Raw genomic sequence first — 19,586 nt, forward strand, 5'->3', positions numbered from 1 at the left:
ACATTACATTACTGATCCTGAGTTACATCCTGTATTATACTCCAGAGCTGCACTCACTATTCTGCTGGTGCAGTCACTGTGTACATACATTACATTACTGATCCTGAGTTACATCCTGTAGTATACTCCAGAGCAGCACTCACTATTCTGCTGTTGCAGTCACTGTGTACATACATTACTGATCCTGTACTGATCCTGAGTTACATCCTGTATTATACTCCAGAGCTGCACTCACTATTCTGCTGGTGCAGTCACTGTGTACATACATTACTGATCCTGAGTTACATCCTGTATTATACTCCAGAGCAGCACTCACTATTCTGCTGGTGCAGTCACTGTGTACATACATTACATTACAGATCCTGAGTTACATCCTGTATTATACTCCAGAGCTGCACTCACTATTCTGCTGGTGGAGTCACTGTGTACATACATTACATTACTGACCCTGTACTGATCCTGAGTTACATCCTGTATTATACTCCAGAGCTGCACTCACTATACTGCTGGTGCAGTCACTGTGTACATACATTACATTACAGATCCTGAGTTACATCCTGTATTATACTCCAGAGCTGCACTCACTATACTGCTGGTGCAGTCACTGTGTACATACATTACATTACAGATCCTGAGTTACATCCTGTATTATACTCCAGAGCTGCACTCACTATTCTGCTGGTGCACTCACTGTGTATATACATTACATTACTGATCCTGTACTGATCCTGAGTTACATCCTGTATTATACTCCAGAGCTGCACTCACTGTTCTGCTGGTGCAGTCACTGTGTACATACATTACATTACAGATCCTGAGTTACATCCTGTATTATACTCCAGAGCTGCACTCACTATTCTGCTGGTGGAGTCACTGTGTACATACATTACATTACTGACCCTGTACTGATCCTGAGTTACATCCTGTATTATACTCCAGAGCTGCACTCACTATATTGCTGGTGCAGTCACTGTGTACATACATTACATTACTGATCCTGAGTTACATCCTGTATTATACTCCAGAGCTGCACTCACTATTCTGCTGGTGCAGTCACTGTGTACATACATTACATTACTGACCCTGTACTGATCCTGAGTTACATCCTGTATTATACTCCAGAGCTGCACTCACTATACTGCTGGTGCAGTCACTGTGTACATACATTACATTACTGATCCTGAGTTACATCCTGTATTATACTCCAAAGCTGCACTCACTATTCTGCTGGTGCAGTTACTGTGTACATACATTACATTACTGATCCTGAGTTACATCCTGTATTATACTCCAGAGCTGCACTCGCTATTCTGCTGGTGCAGTCACTGGGTACATACATTACATTACTGATCCTGAGTTACATCCTGTATTATACTCCAGAGCTGCACTCACTATTCTGCTGGTTCAGTCACTGTGTACATACATTACATTACAGATCCTGAGTTACATCCTGTATTATACTCCAGAGCTGCACTCACTATTCTGCTGGTGTAGTCACTGTGTACATACATTACATTACTGATCCTGAGTTACATCCTGTATTATACTCCAGAGCTGCACTCACTATTCTGCTGGTGCAGTCACTCTGTACATACATTACACTACTGATCCTGAGTTACATCCTGTATTATACTCCAGAGCTGCACTCACTATTCTGCTGGTGCAGTCACTGTGTACATACATTACTGATCCTGAGTTACATCCTGTATTATACTCCAGAGCAGCACTCACTATTCTGCTGGTGCAGTCACTGTGTACATACATTACTGATCCTGTACTGATCCTGAGTTACATCCTGTATTATACTCCAGAGCTGCACTCACTATTCTGCTGGTGCAGTCACTGTGTACATACATTACTGATCCTGAGTTACATCCTGTAGTATACTCCAGAGCAGCACTCACTATTCTGCTGTTGCAGTCACTGTGTACATACATTACATTACTGATCCTGTACTGATCCTGAGTTACATCCTGTATTATACTCCAGAGCTGCACTCACTATTCTGCTGGTGCAGTCACTGTGTACATACATTACTGATCCTGAGTTACATCCTGTATTATACTCCAGAGCAGCACTCACTATTCTGCTGGTGCAGTCACTGTGTACATACATTACATTACTGATCCTGAGTTACATCCTGTATTATACTCCTGAGCTGCACTCACTATTCTGCTGGTGCAGTCACTGTGTACATACATTACATTACAGATCCTGAGTTACATCCTGTATTATACTCCAGAGCTGCACTCACTATTCTGCTGGTGCAGTCACTGTGTACATACATTACATTACTGATCCTGAGTTACATCCTGTATTATACTCCAGAGCTGCACTCACTATTCTGCTGGTGCAGTCACTGTGTACATACGTTACTGATCCTGAGTTACATCCTGTATTATACTCCAGAGCAGCACTCACTATTCTGCTGGTGCAGTCACTGTGTACATACATTACATTACTGATCCTGAGTTACATCCTGTATTATACTCCAGAGCTGCACTCACTATTCTGCTGGTGCAGTCACTGTGTACATACATTACATTACTGATCCTGAGTTACATCCTGTATTATACTCCAGAGCTGCACTCACTATTCTGCTGGTGCAGTCACTGTGTACATACATTACATTACTGATCCTGAGTTACATCCTGTATTATACTCCAGAGCTGCACTCACTATTCTGCTGGTGCAGTCACTGTGTACATACATTACATTACTGATCCTGAGTTACATCCTGTATTATAATCCAGAGCTGCACTCACTATTCTGCTGGTGCAGTCACTATGTACATACATTACATTACTGATCCTGTACTGATCCTGAGTTACATCCTGTATTATACTCCAGAGCTGCACTCACTATTCTGCTGGTGCAGTCACTGTGTACATACATTACATTACTGATCCTGAGTTACATCGTGTATTATGCTCCAGAGCTGCACTCACTATTCTGCTGGTGCAGTCACTGTGTACATACATTGCATTACTGATCCTGAGTTACCTCCTGTATTATACTCCAGAGCTGCACTCACTATTCTCCTGGTGCAGTCACTGTGTACATACATTACATTACTGATCCTGAGTTACATCCTATATTATACTCCAGAGCTGCACTCACTATTCTGCTGGTGCAGTCACTATGTACATACATTACATTACTGATCCTGTACTGATCCTGAGTTACATCCTGTATTATACTCCAGAGCTGCACTCACTATTCTCCTGGTGCCGTCACTGTGTACATACATTACATTACTGATCCTGAGTTATATCCTGTATTATACTCCAGAGCTGCACTCACTATTCTGCTGGTGCAGTCACTGTGTACATACATTACATTACTGATCCTGAGTTACATCCTGTATTATACTCCAGAGCTGCACTCACTATTCTGCTGGTGCAGTCACTGTGTACATACATTACTGATCCTGAGTTACATCCTGTAGTATACTCCAGAGCAGCACTCACTATTCTGCTGTTGCAGTCACTGTGTACATACATTACATTACTGATCCTGTACTGATCCTGAGTTACATCCTGTATTATACTCCAGAGCTGCACTCACTATTCTGCTGGTGCAGTCACTGTGTACATACATTACTGATCCTGAGTTACATCCTGTATTATACTCCGGAGCAGCACTCACTATTCTGCTGGTGCAGTCACTGTGTACATACATTACATTACTGATCCTGAGTTACATCCTGTATTATACTCCTGAGCTGCACTCACTATTCTGCTGGTGCAGTCACTGTGTACATACATTACATTACTGATCCTGAGTTACATCCTGTATTATACTCCAGAGCTGCACTCACTATTCTGCTGGTGCAGTCACTGTGTACATACATTACTGATCCTGAGTTACATCCTGTATTATACTCCAGAGCAGCACTCACTATTCTGCTGGTGCAGTCACTGTGTACATACATTACATTACTGATCCTGAGTTACATCCTGTATTATACTCCAGAGCTGCACTCACTATTCTGCTGGTGCAGTCACTGTGTACATACATTACATTACTGATCCTGAGTTACATCCTGTATTATACTCCAGAGCTGCACTCACTATTCTGCTGGTACAGTCACTGTGTACATACATTACTGATCCTGAGTTACATCCTGTATTACACTCCAGAGCTGCACTCACTATTCTGCTGGTGCACTCACTGTGTATATACATTACATTACTGATCCTGTACTGATCCTGAGTTACATCCTGTATTATACTCCAGAGCTGCACTCACTATTCTGCTGGTGCAGTCACTGTGTACATACATTACATTACAGATCCTGAGTTACATCCTGTATTATACTCCAGAGCTGCACTCACTATTCTGCTGGTGGAGTCACTGTGTACATACATTACATTACTGACCCTGTACTGATCCTGAGTTACATCCTGTATTATACTCCAGAGCTGCACTCACTATATTGCTGGTGCAGTCACTGTGTACATACATTACATTACTGATCCTGAGTTACATCCTGTATTATACTCCAGAGCTGCACTCACTATTCTGCTGGTGCAGTCACTGTGTACATACATTACATTACTGATCCTGAGTTACATCCTGTATTATACTCCAGAGCTGCACTCGCTATTCTGCTGGTGCAGTCACTGGGTACATACATTACATTACTGATCCTGAGTTACATCCTGTATTATACTCCAGAGCTGCACTCACTATTCTGCTGGTTCAGTCACTGTGTACATACATTACATTACAGATCCTGAGTTACATCCTGTATTATACTCCAGAGCTGCACTCACTATTCTGCTGGTGTAGTCACTGTGTACATACATTACATTACTGATCCTGAGTTACATCCTGTATTATACTCCAGAGCTGCACTCACTATTCTGCTGGTGCAGTCACTCTGTACATACATTACACTACTGATCCTGAGTTACATCCTGTATTATACTCCAGAGCTGCACTCACTATTCTGCTGGTGCAGTCACTGTGTACATACATTACTGATCCTGAGTTACATCCTGTATTATACTCCAGAGCAGCACTTACTATTCTGCTGGTGCAGTCACTGTGTACATACATTACTGATCCTGTACTGATCCTGAGTTACATCCTGTATTATACTCCAGAGCTGCACTCACTATTCTGCTGGTGCAGTCACTGTGTACATACATTACTGATCCTGAGTTACATCCTGTATTATACTCCAGAGCAGCACTCACTATTCTGCTGGTGCAGTCACTGTGTACATACATTACATTACTGATCCTGTACTGATCCTGAGTTACATCCTGTATTATACTCCAGAGCTGCACTCACTATTCTGCTGGTGCAGTCACTGTGTACATACATTACTGATCCTGAGTTACATCCTGTATTATACTCCAGAGCAGCACTCACTATTCTGCTGGTGCAGTCACTGTGTACATACATTACATTAGTGATCCTGAGTTACATCCTGTATTATACTCCTGAGCTGCACTCACTATTCTGCTGGTGCAGTCACTGTGTACATACATTACATTACTGATCCTGAGTTACATCCTGTATTATACTCCAGAGCTGCACTCACTATTCTGCTGGTGCAGTCACTGTGTACATACATTACTGATCCTGAGTTACATCCTGTATTATACTCCAGAGCTGCACTCACTATTCTGCTGGTGCAGTCACTGTGTACATACATTACATTACTGATCCTGAGTTACATCCTGTATTATACTCCAGAGCTGCACTCACTATTCTGCTGGTGCAGTCACTGTGTACATACATTACATTACTGATCCTGAGTTACATCCTGTATTATACTCCAGAGCTGCACTCACTATTCTGCTGGTGCAGTCACTATGTACATACATTACATTACTGATCCTGTACTGATCCTGAGTTACATCCTGTATTATACTCCAGAGCTGCACTCACTATTCTGCTGGTGCAGTCACTGTGTACATACATTACATTACTGATCCTGAGTTACATCCAGTATTATACTCCAGAGCTGCACTCACTATTCTGCTGGTGCAGTCACTGTGTACATACATTACATTAGTGATCCTGAGTTACATCCTGTATTATACTCCTGAGCTGCACTCACTATTCTGCTGGTGCAGTCACTGTGTACATACATTACATTACTGATCCTGAGTTACATCCTGTATTATACTCCAGAGCTGCACTCACTATTCTGCTGGTGCAGTCACTGTGTACATACATTACTGATCCTGAGTTGCATCCTGTATTATACTCCAGAGCAGCACTCACTATTCTGCTGGTGCAGTCACTGTGTACATACATTACATTACTGATCCTGAGTTACATCCTGTATTATACTCCAGAGCTGCACTCACTATTCTGCTGGTGCAGTCACTGTGTACATACATTACATTACTGATCCTGAGTTACATCCTGTATTATACTCCAGAGCTGCACTCACTATTCTGCTGGTGCAGTCACTATGTACATACATTACATTACTGATCCTGTACTGATCCTGAGTTACATCCTGTATTATACTCCAGAGCTGCACTCACTATTCTGCTGGTGCAGTCACTGTGTACATACATTACATTACTGATCCTGAGTTACATCCAGTATTATACTCCAGAGCTGCACTCACTATTCTGCTGGTGCAGTCACTGTGTACATACATTACATTACTGATCCTGAGTTACATCGTGTATTATGCTCCAGAGCTGCACTCACTATTCTGCTGGTGCAGTCACTGTGTACATACATTGCATTACTGATCCTGAGTTACCTCCTGTATTATACTCCAGAGCTGCACTCACTATTCTCCTGGTGCAGTCACTGTGTACATACATTACATTACTGATCCTGAGTTACATCCTGTATTATACTCCAGAGCTGCACTCACTATTCTGCTGGTGCAGTCACTATGTACATACATTACATTACTGATCCTGTACTGATCCTGAGTTACATCCTGTATTATACTCCAGAGCTGCACTCACTATTCTCCTGGTGCAGTCACTGTGTACATACATTACATTACTGATCCTGAGTTACATCCTGTATTATGCTCCAGAGCTGCACTCACTATTCTGCTGGTGCAGTCACTGTGTACATACATTACATTACTGATCCTGAGTTACATCCTGTATTATACTCCAGAGCTGCACTCACTATTCTGCTGGTGCAGTCACTGTATACATACATTACATTACTGATCCTGAGTTACATCCTGTATTATACTCCAGAGCTGCACTCACTATTCTGCTGGTGCAGTCACTGTGTACATACATTACATTACTGATCCTGAGTTACATCCTGTATTATACTCCAGAGCTGCACTCACTATTCTGCTGGTGCAGTCACTGTATACATACATTACATTACTGATCCTGAGTTACATCCTGTATTATACTCCAGAGCTGCACTCACTATTCTGCTGGTGCAGTCACTGTGTACATACATTACATTACTGATCCTGAGTTACATCCTGTATTATACTCCAGAGCTGCACTCACTATTCTGCTGGTGCAGTCACTGTGTACATACATTACATTACTGATCCTGAGTTACATCCTGTAGATCTTTTATTATAAAAATGAAAAACATAACAATAATAATAACAGAAACATAACAAAATTAATAACCAGAAAATGAACAATGTAATGAACTGGTCCAGCCGCTCCCTCTCTCCTCACACACATATTATACATATATACACAATAATAACTACCTACACTGTGACATCTGGTCCGGTTACCAAACAAAAAATAACAATATAATAAACAATAACCGACAAATTATATACAAACTAATATATACATTCTTTTTTTTTTAAATAAATAAAATAAATGCTAACTATACAAATATATACAAGACAAAACAAAACCCCCCACACTCGAGCCCACTAGTCCCTCCCCGGCACTGACCTGAGAGCTGGTCCTGCGCCTCATGCCTCAGTCCAACGTCCATAGGACAGATCAGGCAGTGCCAGTTTTTCACCCAAATAACCAGTGTCCCACAAGATGAACCCACCTCCCCCCTTTTCCCTCCACCCAACCTAACACCTCCACCCAAACCCATATATACAATATATACAGAAACAAACAATACAATAACCACAACTGACAAAGCCCAAGTTCGGCACCTGCAGCCCTACATCACTGTCTACTGATCAAAAACAAAAATCTATGGTGTCAGCAGCAGCCCACCACCAGGAGAGGAGACGACCAGACTAGGGCACACTAAAAGAAAAGCCCCTCCAGAGGAGAGCGGCCCTCCGTGTACCCAGTCTCTCATACTCCAGAGAACGCACCTTCACCAGGTCACCGAGTATGGTCCTAAACACATCGTCCACTGGGAGGATTTTCCGCTGTGTCGATACTAAGCACCGTGCGTTCCACGTGTGATACCTTACCACTGCGCTAACTAGAAATAAGGTGCAGCGGTCCCGACCACCCAGGTCCCCGAATGCTCCATAGGCCCATTCCGCATAAGAGAGACCGGCCAGCCGGGGCCAGCCAATGGAGGCGCCCACCCTGTTGTACACCTCTGTGTTAAAGGGACAATGAAGCAGGAAGTGGTCCATGCTTTCAAGCATGGTACCACAATGCTCCCGAGGACAGTTCCTGTCCTCAGAGCTCCTACACTTCAGATTGTCCCTCACACACAGTTTCCCATGGAAGCAGCGCCAAGCCAAGTCCCAAACCTTCGAGGGGATCCTGATAGAATTCAAAAGATGCAGACCCACCCCAAGATCCCGACTTGGGCAATCCCTGAGCGCCAGAGGCCTCTGAAAATGGGTCAACAGAACCCTTTTGTCAAGGAGCTTCCTTGGCAGAGTCCTGACCTCCCACATTCCCAGACCCCACCGGCGAATTACCTTCAGAACCACGGTAGCGTAAGCCGGGAGATGTCCATGCGGTGTGCTGAGATCCTTCACTTGCCCTCCTGTCTCCCATTCCTGGAAGAAAGGCTGAAACCATCCCTTACAGGAGAATACCCACGGAGGAGCCCTCTCTTTCCAGAGGTTTGCAATATTGATCTTAATGAAGGTATTCACAAGGAATACCACAGGGTTGACCATACCCAACCCTCCTAGTCTCCTCGTACGGTAAGTAACCTCCCTCTTGACCAGGTTCAGTCTATTCCCCCATAACAGTTGAAAGAACAAACTGTAGACCCGAGTCCAGAGAGGCTCTGGCAAGATGCACACACTGCCCAGATAGATCAGCAAAGGGAGCAGGTAAGTTTTGATCAGGTTTACCCTTTCCCTTAGGGTCAAAGACCAACCCTTCCATTGGTTCACCTTCTGAGTGGCGATCTCTAGCCTGCTGTCCCAATTTTGTTTGGGGTAATCCCCCTGGCCAAATTCGATGCCAAGAACTTTTGCAGAGACTTTGGGTTCTGGAAGGGTGTCCGGGAGATCAAAACCAGGATCTCCTCCTCCCAGCCAGAGACTCTCACACTTATCCCGGTTGATCTTAGACCCGGATGCCTCCGAGTAGCGATTTACCTCTGACATCAGCCATTCTGCCTCCCCATCAGAGGAAACAAAAACGGTGACGTCATCGGCATACGCCACCACTCTCAGAGTGGCTTCCGGTGCTGCCCGGTCCATCCCGATCCCAGCTAACGGTCCACGCTCCACCCTCCTAAGAAGTGGGTCAATCGAAAACGCGTACAGTAGCGGGCTCAAGGGACAACCCTGGCGAACACCACACCCAACCTCAAAAGAGCTGCCAATCCAACCGTTCACAAGCGGGAAACTCTCTGCCCCAGCGTACAAGGTCTTAAGCCAATCAACGAACCCCCCCGGCAGGCCATACCTCAGAAGGACAGACCAGAGGTACTCATGATTAACCCGATCAAACGCTTTTGCCTGGTCCAATGACAGCATGTACCCCTTCCAGTGGCCAGCCCTACCCTGCTCCACCGCCTCTCGGACACAGAGTACAGCACTAATTGTACTGCGGCCCGGAACAGAGCAATGCTGGGCCCCCGAAAGGAGCTGGGGTGCAAATTTCACCAGCCGATTAAACAGCACCTTTGCCAAAACCTTCCTGTCTGCATTGAGAAGCGCTATGGGACGCCAATTCTCAATGCAAGATGGGTCCTTACCCTTTGACAAGATGATCAGGGCAGACCTCCTCATTGACTTTGGCAGAGTGCCCGAGGAAAGACACTCATTGAATACCTCAGTCAAGAGGGGAACCAAGGCGTCCTTAAAGGTCTTATAGAATTCAGATGTTAAGCCATCCGGACCGGGAGATTTCTTCAGGGCAAGCCCTTCAATCGCCAACTTAACTTCCTCTTCCCTGATCATCTCTGTCAAAACGCCAAGAGAGGGGTCTACCCCTGGTTCGGGGACGGCTTCAGCCAGAAAACCGACATCTCATCCCAATCCAGATCCCTCTTCCCCAAGAGGTGCGAGTAGAAGGATCTGACGACCTCCAGGATCCCCAATCTGGATCTTTTCAGGGACCCCGCAGTGTCAACCAGTCCTGTAACAACTTTACTATTCACTGACATCTTGCAGTTTCTGTAAGGGTCGGGCGAGCGGTACTTCCCGTAATCCCTCTCAAAAACCAAAGATGCGTGTCTATCATACTGACACCTCATTAGCAAAGATTTCACTCTGGAGATCTCCTCGCGGCTACCTCCAGTTGAGACAAGATGCTCGAGTTTCCTCCTCAGGCCCTGATAGAGGCGATACCTGTCCAGGCTCCTGAGGCTCGAGAGCTGGCGGAAGAATCTCGCCACCCTTTTCTTGAACATCTCCCACCACTCTGACTTACTACTACAAAGATCCAGTAAGGGTACCTGGCTCTGAAGAAAATCCTCAAAGGACTGTCTTATCTCCGCTTCTTCCAAGAGAGACGAATTGAGCCTCCAAAAGCCTCTTCCCATCCGGGGGGTCTCTGTAACATTCAGGGAAAACAAAATCATACAGTGATCGGAGAACTCCACCTCAACAACAGATACCGCTGAAGAGACGGCTTCCTCCTTTAAATAAAACCTGTCTATCCTGGACCTACAGTTACCTCTATGATAGGTGAACCCCTCGTGGCCTGGGGTGTGCCGGATGTGGACATCCACCAGGCGAGCCTCACTAGCTATACTATTAAGGGCGACGCTATCATAAGTCAGCTTGTCTCTGGAACCTCCTCTATCCCGGGGCCTCGTGACAGTGTTGAAGTCCCCTCCAAAGACGACCTGCCGACTCGTAAAAAGGTAGGGCTTGATCCTCGTAAAGAGACACTTCCGGTCCCACTTAGATTGGGGACCATAAATGTTAATGAGCCGAAGCTCCTGTCCCTTCATGAGGACATCTAATATCAGGCACCTCCCCATTTCTAACTCAATAACCCGTCGGCATTCTACTGGTGCGGTAAAAAGGACCGCCACTCCGCTATACGGCTCGGCCGCAAGAGACCAATAGGAGGGCCCGAGTCTCCACTCCCTCTTAGCTATAAACACCTCTGCCATATTTGGCAGCCTCAATATGTAAAGAGAGGAGAGAACAAGGCGCAATGGGTGACTCAGTATTGCAATTGTTAGAGGGGTGTGAGGATGGCTACTAACCTTATGAAGTTGTGCACCTCTGCACAACCCCAGTGTAAAGCTCCACAAGCTCCGCTCTGTTGGTGGCTGTCATCTATTTCCAGCGGCGTTCACAGATCCTGATCTCTCGGTGGTGGATCACGTGGTCAGGTTAGTTGCATGTAACGCCGAGATGGACGCCCAGCTTCACCAACACCCCCGGCAGCGTTCCGGAGGGGTTAGGGCAGCGCAGCTTGGAAAACCAGGGTAGTGATTCTAATTAAATTCCTCCCACAGGTGAAAGAACAATAAGTTAAAGGCAGCTCTACCGCACCCCAACAGGGGGAAAGGGACAATAAATGGATATGAATAGCGGTACCAGAGCGCCAATAACAGGGCAAAAATATTAAAAGGACTGATTTATTAATATACACACAACGCGTTTCGGTGGACACAGCCACCTTCATCAGGTGTGACAAGCAGCGAACAATTGATCCTTATATACATTTGACTAGGTATACAATTACTTAAAAGGGGCGGGGCCAGATACAGAGTAATACCTCTATATTAACCCCTTGAGTTCATATATGCTCAATAGAGTAAAAAGGATTGTTATAAAATAATGCCTAATGAAGCATATAGGGTTCTTATAAAAAGGATTCGCTGTAAAAAAACAACAACTTGTGAATCCTATAATCTTAATACTTCATAGGATATATTGTCATCTACCACCCTATATTTTAGATTATATAAAAAAATAATAATAATTTTTACATACAACATAAAACAATGCATAAATATAAAGTGTAAAATTACAATCAGTTTCTATCATTATAATTAGGAAAAGTAGACGAAGAAAGGAAAGAGAAAAAAAAAAAAAAAAAAAAAAAAAAAAAAAATAATAATAATAAAAAAAAAAATAAAAAATTTTTCTTTAAATTTTTTCTCCCTTCTCTCTCTCTCCTCCCTCCTCCCCTCCCTCTCTCCTTTCCCCTCTTCCCTCCTTCTCTCTCTCCTCCCCCCTCCTCCTCCATATAAAAGATATATATAATAAATTTGCTAAAATATGAAAACAATTATTTAAAAAGTTGTCTTCTCTATATTAAGGTTCAAACCTTCAGGAGACAAGGTTCCCATTTTGAAAATCCAATAATTTTCACGTGTAATGAGACGATTTAGTCTATCAGGGTGTGTATCAACTATATGATCAATGATAGTTAGTTTTAGGTTATTAGGATTTTTTTGATGTTCTTTTAAGAAATGATTAGAAACACTATGTAGGGGAAAGCCGTTTCTAATATTTTGGCGATGTTTATTTAATCTGGAGTGCATTTCCTGGATAGTGCGGCCAATGTATTGCAGATAGATCACATATGAGGACTGACATGTAAGTCTAAAGCGAATGGGATATATCTCTCCAGTGACCGCAGAGACGAATGTTTTGGCTCCGTTATCAATGGATTGACAGCATAAGCATTTAGGGACATTACATTTATAACATCCATTATTGCTAATAGGAACTGAATGGTTCGGTCTTCTACCAATTGTTGTATTGCTAGGGGCTATATAGTTTCCTAGATTTTTACTCCTCCGATATATGACATGAGGAAATTCCGGTAAATGACCAGTTAATATTGGATCATTACTTAAAATGAACCAGTATTTTTTTAATAAACTGGATAACACTTGCGTAGGTTTACCATAGGTAGTAATCAGATTTAAACTGAAATCGCTGTATGGCTCTTGGCTGGTATTCTTGGATTTGTTGATACACAGGTTCTGTGATAGGGATCTAGTTTTGGAGAAAGCATCCTCTAATAATTTCCGGGGGTATCCCTTAGCTCTAAAACGTTTTTGTAAAACCTTAGATTCCAGAAAAAAATCCGAATCATGTGTACAATTTTTTCTGACACGCCAATATTGACCGTATGGAATATTTCTAATCCAGCTGGGTAGATGGCCACTGTCAAATTCAAGATAGCTATTTACATCCACTTCCTTAAAGTGGGTAGATGTGGATATTTTACCCGAATTGTCTATATTTATCTGAAGGTCAAGATATTGAATATTACTCTCAGATATGGTAGAGGTAAAGGAAAGACCCCAGTCGTTAGAGTTTAATTCATCAATAAATTTGGCAGCCTCCACAGTATTTCCCCTCCATATAATAAACAGATCGTCTATAAAGCGGCGGTACATAACGATGGATTTATCGGCGCAATCCCTCGGAAATATTCCATACGGTCAATATTGGCGTGTCAGAAAAAATTGTACACATGATTCGGATTTTTTTCTGGAATCTAAGGTTTTACAAAAACGTTTTAGAGCTAAGGGATACCCCCGGAAATTATTAGAGGATGCTTTCTCCAAAACTAGATCCCTATCACAGAACCTGTGTATCAACAAATCCAAGAATACCAGCCAAGAGCCATACAGCGATTTCAGTTTAAATCTGATTACTACCTATGGTAAACCTACGCAAGTGTTATCCAGTTTATTAAAAAAATACTGGTTCATTTTAAGTAATGATCCAATATTAACTGGTCATTTACCGGAATTTCCTCATGTCATATATCGGAGGAGTAAAAATCTAGGAAACTATATAGCCCCTAGCAATACAACAATTGGTAGAAGACCGAACCATTCAGTTCCTATTAGCAATAATGGATGTTATAAATGTAATGTCCCTAAATGCTTATGCTGTCAATCCATTGATAACGGAGCCAAAACATTCGTCTCTGCGGTCACTGGAGAGATATATCCCATTCGCTTTAGACTTACATGTCAGTCCTCATATGTGATCTATCTGCAATACATTGGCCGCACTATCCAGGAAATGCACTCCAGATTAAATAAACATCGCCAAAATATTAGAAACGGCTTTCCCCTACATAGTGTTTCTAATCATTTCTTAAAAGAACATCAAAAAAATCCTAATAACCTAAAACTAACTATCATTGATCATATAGTTGATACACACCCTGATAGACTAAATCGTCTCATTACACGTGAAAATTATTGGATTTTCAAAATGGGAACCTTGTCTCCTGAAGGTTTGAACCTTAATATAGAGAAGACAACTTTTTAAATAATTGTTTTCATATTTTAGCAAATTTATTATATATATCTTTTATATGGAGGAGGAGGGGGGAGGAGAGAGAGAAGGAGGGAAGAGGGGAAAGGAGAGAGGGAGGGGAGGAGGGAGGAGAGAGAGAGAAGGGAGAAAAAATTTAAAGAAAAATTTTTTATTTTTTTTTTTATTATTATTTTTTATTTTTTTTTTTTGGGGGGGGATTATTTTTTTTTTTTTTTTTTTTTTCTCTTTTTTTTCTCTTTCCTTTCTTCGTCTACTTTTCCTAATTATAATGATAGAAACTGATTGTAATTTTATACTTTATATTTATGCATTGTTTTATGTTGTATGTAAAAATTATTATTATTTTTTTATATAATCTAAAATATAGGGTGGTAGATGACAATATATCCTATGAAGTATTAAGATTATAGGATTCACAAGTTGTTGTTTTTTTACAGCGAATCCTTTTTATAAGAACCCTATATGCTTCATTAGGCATTATTTTATAACAATCCTTTTTACTCTATTGAGCATATATGAACTCAAGGGGTTAATATAGAGGTATTACTCTGTATCTGGCCCCGCCCCTTTTAAGTAATTGTATACCTAGTCAAATGTATATAAGGATCAATTGTTTGCTGCTTGTCACACCTGATGAAGGTGGCTGTGTCCACCGAAACGCGTTGTGTGTATATTAATAAATCAGTCCTTTTAATATTTTTGCCCTGTTATTGGCGCTCTGGTACCGCTATTCATATCCATTTATTATATTTGGCAGCCTCGTCTCTTGCAAAAATAAAATGTCAGCTTCAACCCGGCTGAGAAAATCAAAGGCCGCAAATCTAGCCATATTTGACTTAATGCTGGCGACATTAATGGAAGCCAGCGTCAACGGAGTGGGTACCGCCATCATTGGTGATTGAGTTAGATGACTTTCTTCTTCCCACTCCCCTTACCCTCTGCCTCAGAGGAGGAATCCTTCCCCCTCTTTAATGACACAGAGGTGTCCATTCCCACATTTTTCCTTCTTTTCTCGTCCTCGTCTCCGGACTCTGGGCCAGTCCCTCCCCCCAAGGACCCTGCATCCCCAGGAGAAAGAGACTCGGCGCCCCCTGTAAGCTCCGCTGAAGCCGGAACCTCACCCTCGGCCTCCTCCTCAGAGGAAGAGATGTTATCAAGGGCTTGGAACCGGTTAGAAAGACCAACCAGAGGGGAGTCAGTTTTACCTTCCTTAGGTACCTTGGTCAGAGCGGGAGAAGATGTTTTATCTCCCTTCTTTTTCTTCTTTTTGGTGCCGAGCTTACGCTTGTTCTCTAGCCACCGCTTATTATCCTCATCCATACTTTCATAATGGGAGGATTCTGAGGCAGAGGCGGTTTCCTCCCTGTGGATCCTCCTGACCTCCTCATCCAACTCATCATCCCTCAGGGCCTCAGCAGCAACACTGGCATCCAGGACAGGGGCTGCCCCGGTAGTCTGGGGCTCGCCCCGCTCCCTCTCCTGTCTGCGCTTGTCTAGACGCCTCAGCTGGGCAGGCGTCTTTTTATTGCTTTTCTTCCCTGGCCCCTCAGCTCCCCCACCCCTGCTAGTCCCCTCACCAGCAGAATCGGCCTCACGGCTTACTCCCACCGGGGTCTCGACTGCATTAGCAAAGGAGCGAGGACAACGGCTGAATGGGTGGCCTAACTCACCACACAGGTGGCACCTAATCTCCACACAAGAGGCGGCAAGATGGCCGACACCCCCACACAACGCGCATTTCTGCACGGTGCAGTTTGCACTGAAGTGTGTGGGGTCGCCGCACCTGTGACAGAGCTTCGGTTGCCCCTGGTAGAAGACCAGGATACGATCCCTACCCAGGAAGGCAGACGATGGAATGTGGGCAACCGTACCACCTGAACGCTTAAGTTTTACCATAAACGTCCAGGCCCCTGACCAGATACCAAACTCGTCGCGGTTTTTCTTTGGCATCTCCACCACCTCTCCATACCGACCAAGCCACGTCATGATGTCATAACAAGAAAGCGACTTGTTACGAGTCATCACAGTCACTTTCTTGATCTGGTTTTGGCGAGACACTGCCTGAACGGCAAAGTCTCGCCAGCCGGGCTCATTTTTTGCCAGCTCATAATTCGCCCAGAAGAGCTCAAGCCCCTCCGGCCGAACAAAGCTGACATCAAACTCAGGCGTGGAATAGGGATGTATCAAGGCGTAGATGTCAATCGCCTTGAAGCCCATCCTCAGCAGGAGCTCCACAACTTTAGACCTTGGAGGACATGCATCACTGCCCCTCCACCGAAGACGGACCACATTCCTACGCACACTGCCTGGCCCGGCTGTTGGGAGGGACCACACTGTATCCCCCCCTTTTTGCTCTCGGAAGGCCCCGAGGCCATGCCTCTCTATCAACCTCTCGACCCTCTACCATTAGTGATCTCTCCCCCTTCTTTAGAGCCTCCAGAAGGCGCCGTTGCAACATGCCGTCCCCAAAGCCCGGAGACAAGGAGGATGCCCTATTTGCCCCGGAGGTGACACTGGCATAACTCTGGACAGGTGTTGCCGCCCCCGGGGGGGCAACCGGACCAGTGACCATATCAGCCCGAACAGCAACACCATTACCCACCTCCATCTCACCCTCCACCAAACCAGCAACCACACCACTAGACAATGAATTAGCCTCATTCTCCCCCACCACCACATTCATTCCTGCTGGACCAGTAACAATGGCGGATGACATTTTGACCTCTGCCTCAGGCACAAGGGGCTCAGTCACCTCCATAGAACTGGAGGCGACCTCACCCCCGGTCTTATGTGTGCCCTCCACATCATTGGTCGGTAATTTCCGCTGTTTGGCATTCGGAATAATGTGCCGCTGATCTTTAGATGCTGTTAGGCGCCGCTGATCTTTAGCATCAGGATCTTCCGGACCAGCGACGCCAACACAAAATAGCACTTTCGTGGGAGGACCGGAACGCTCAGCCCCGACAGCCCCCTCACACTGCCGTCGCTTCTCAACTAAGTGATCAGCGGCAACAGCATTCAGAGGTGCCGAGGCTACCGGAGCTGCCCCCGACACCGGGCTGCTCCCCCCTCCCACTGAGGAGCGCACCACAGCATCGTGGCCTGACCGAACGCCTGCCGCCGGGCCGCCCTCACTGTCCAGCCTCTCGGCTGATGCACCTCCTGCTACGTCCCCACTACTACAAGCAGAGACGGAGCTCTGCGCCTCACTACCACGCTCTGTAATCTCCCCGCGCCTTTGCACTGGATCCACAGCAGAACCCGGGCTGGGCTGGGCAACGGGGCTTATACAGCGAGCTGAGCCTGCCGCCGACTCAGGGGGTACAGGGAGGGGGGCATATACGTATCTTACCGCCTCCTGCAGCTTTGGCTTGGTCTTCTTTGCCTTTTTGTGGCCCCCAGGTGCCTCTTCTGGTAGATCGTCACCAAGATGGAAGTTTTGGAGGCACACTGGGGACTCCAGGAGCTTAATCTCCGCCATTAGCGCCCCTCCCTGGCCGCTGCTGTCACTGTCTTCCCCAGAGCCAGCAGAACTGCGACCAGATGTCACTGTCGCCTGTCCTGCAGGGAGCTCGCTGCACGTGGCCTGCGGGTGACTTTGCAGGCTGCCAGGTGGGGCTTGCTGCTGGTCATCATCACTCTCATTATCCACCTGGCTCTCAGGCTGCAGCCCCATCTGCCTTTGCTCTCTGGTATCAGCCATTTCTCTAAAGCGGTCTTCATTTATTAGTTTTTCTTTGAAATGACCACTCTGCTCCCTGATGGTGGCTTTCCTAAGTTCCAGCAGGTGAATCTCGCTGGTCAGTCGCTTTACCTCGGCCTGGAGTTTAGCCTTGCTCTGTTTGGAGGCCCCCGCAGCTTTGGCGCTTGTGCAGCGCAGCTCCTCCCGGAGCCTCCTGATGAGTTTACTGGCATCTTCATACTCACGGAGGCGGATCATGACCCGGGAGGCATAGGTGGACACAGACTCCCGGGGTCCCTGCAGCGCCCAACCCCCCTCAGGGAGGTCGGCCTCACCTCCGTGAGCACTCAGCTTTCCTCCGGAAGGAGCACCATCATGCACGCCGCTGTCAGGCTTTACCTCCATGCTGGAAGCCTTGCGGCTTCTAGGGGTCTCCACAATCCCGGGAGGAGTAGGAGCCACATTGCTGCGACTCCTGGTGCAGCGTCTCACCCCCGAGTCCTCTGATGTGCAGGCCGGTTGCTGGTTTCTTCTGCCCCCCGCCGGCCTGGTTCGGGAAGCAGAAGCCTGGGACTTGGCTCCTTCACTCATCCCAGAAACCAGCTCTCCGTCCGGGAAAGAGAGAGAGCAGGTCCCCAGGTGGAGAGGTGTTGGTTTCTCAGAGATCAGGAGCTCACAGCAGGATCTGCAGCCACCACACCCGCAATCACCACACTGACTAGCAGCTGATCAGAGCTGCACCCAGTATGCTGCTGGTGGAGTCACTGTGTACATACATTACATTACTGATCCTGTACTGATCCTGAGTTACATCCTGTATTATACTCCAGAGCTGCACTCACTATTCTGCTGGTGCAGTCACTATGTACATACATTACATTATTGATCCTGTACTGATCCTGAGTTACATCCTGTATTATACTCCAGAGCTGCACTCACTATTCTGCTGGTGCAGTCACTATGTACATACATTACATTACTGATCCTGTACTGATCCTGAGTTACATCCTGTATTATACTCCAGAGCTGCACTCACTATTCTGCTGGTGCAGTCACTGTGTACATACATTACATTACTGATCCTGAGCTACATCCTGTATTATACTCCAGAGCTGCACTCACTATTCTGCTGGTGCAGTTACTGTATACATACATTACATTACTGATCCTGCGTTACATCCTGTATTATACTCCAGAGCTGCACTCACTATTCTGCTTGTGCAGTCACTGTGTACATACATTACATTACTGATCCTGAGCTACATCCTGTATTATACTCCAGAGCTGCACTCACTATTCTGCTGGTGCAGTCAC

General features: G+C 45.3%; 1 protein-coding gene across 17 annotated transcripts in view; it reads left to right on the forward strand.

Moving 5' to 3' along the window:
• Nucleotides 1–19,586, forward strand: part of TNS1 (tensin 1) — a 608,032-nt gene that overhangs the window by 551,400 nt on the left and 37,046 nt on the right. The gene's annotated exons all lie outside the window — the stretch shown is intronic.

Source organism: Phyllobates terribilis, unplaced genomic scaffold (assembly GCF_046119375.1).
Source record: "Phyllobates terribilis strain yellow unplaced genomic scaffold, ASM4611937v1 Scaffold_9__5_contigs__length_417890890, whole genome shotgun sequence".
Classification (NCBI taxonomy): domain Eukaryota; kingdom Metazoa; phylum Chordata; class Amphibia; order Anura; family Dendrobatidae; genus Phyllobates; species Phyllobates terribilis.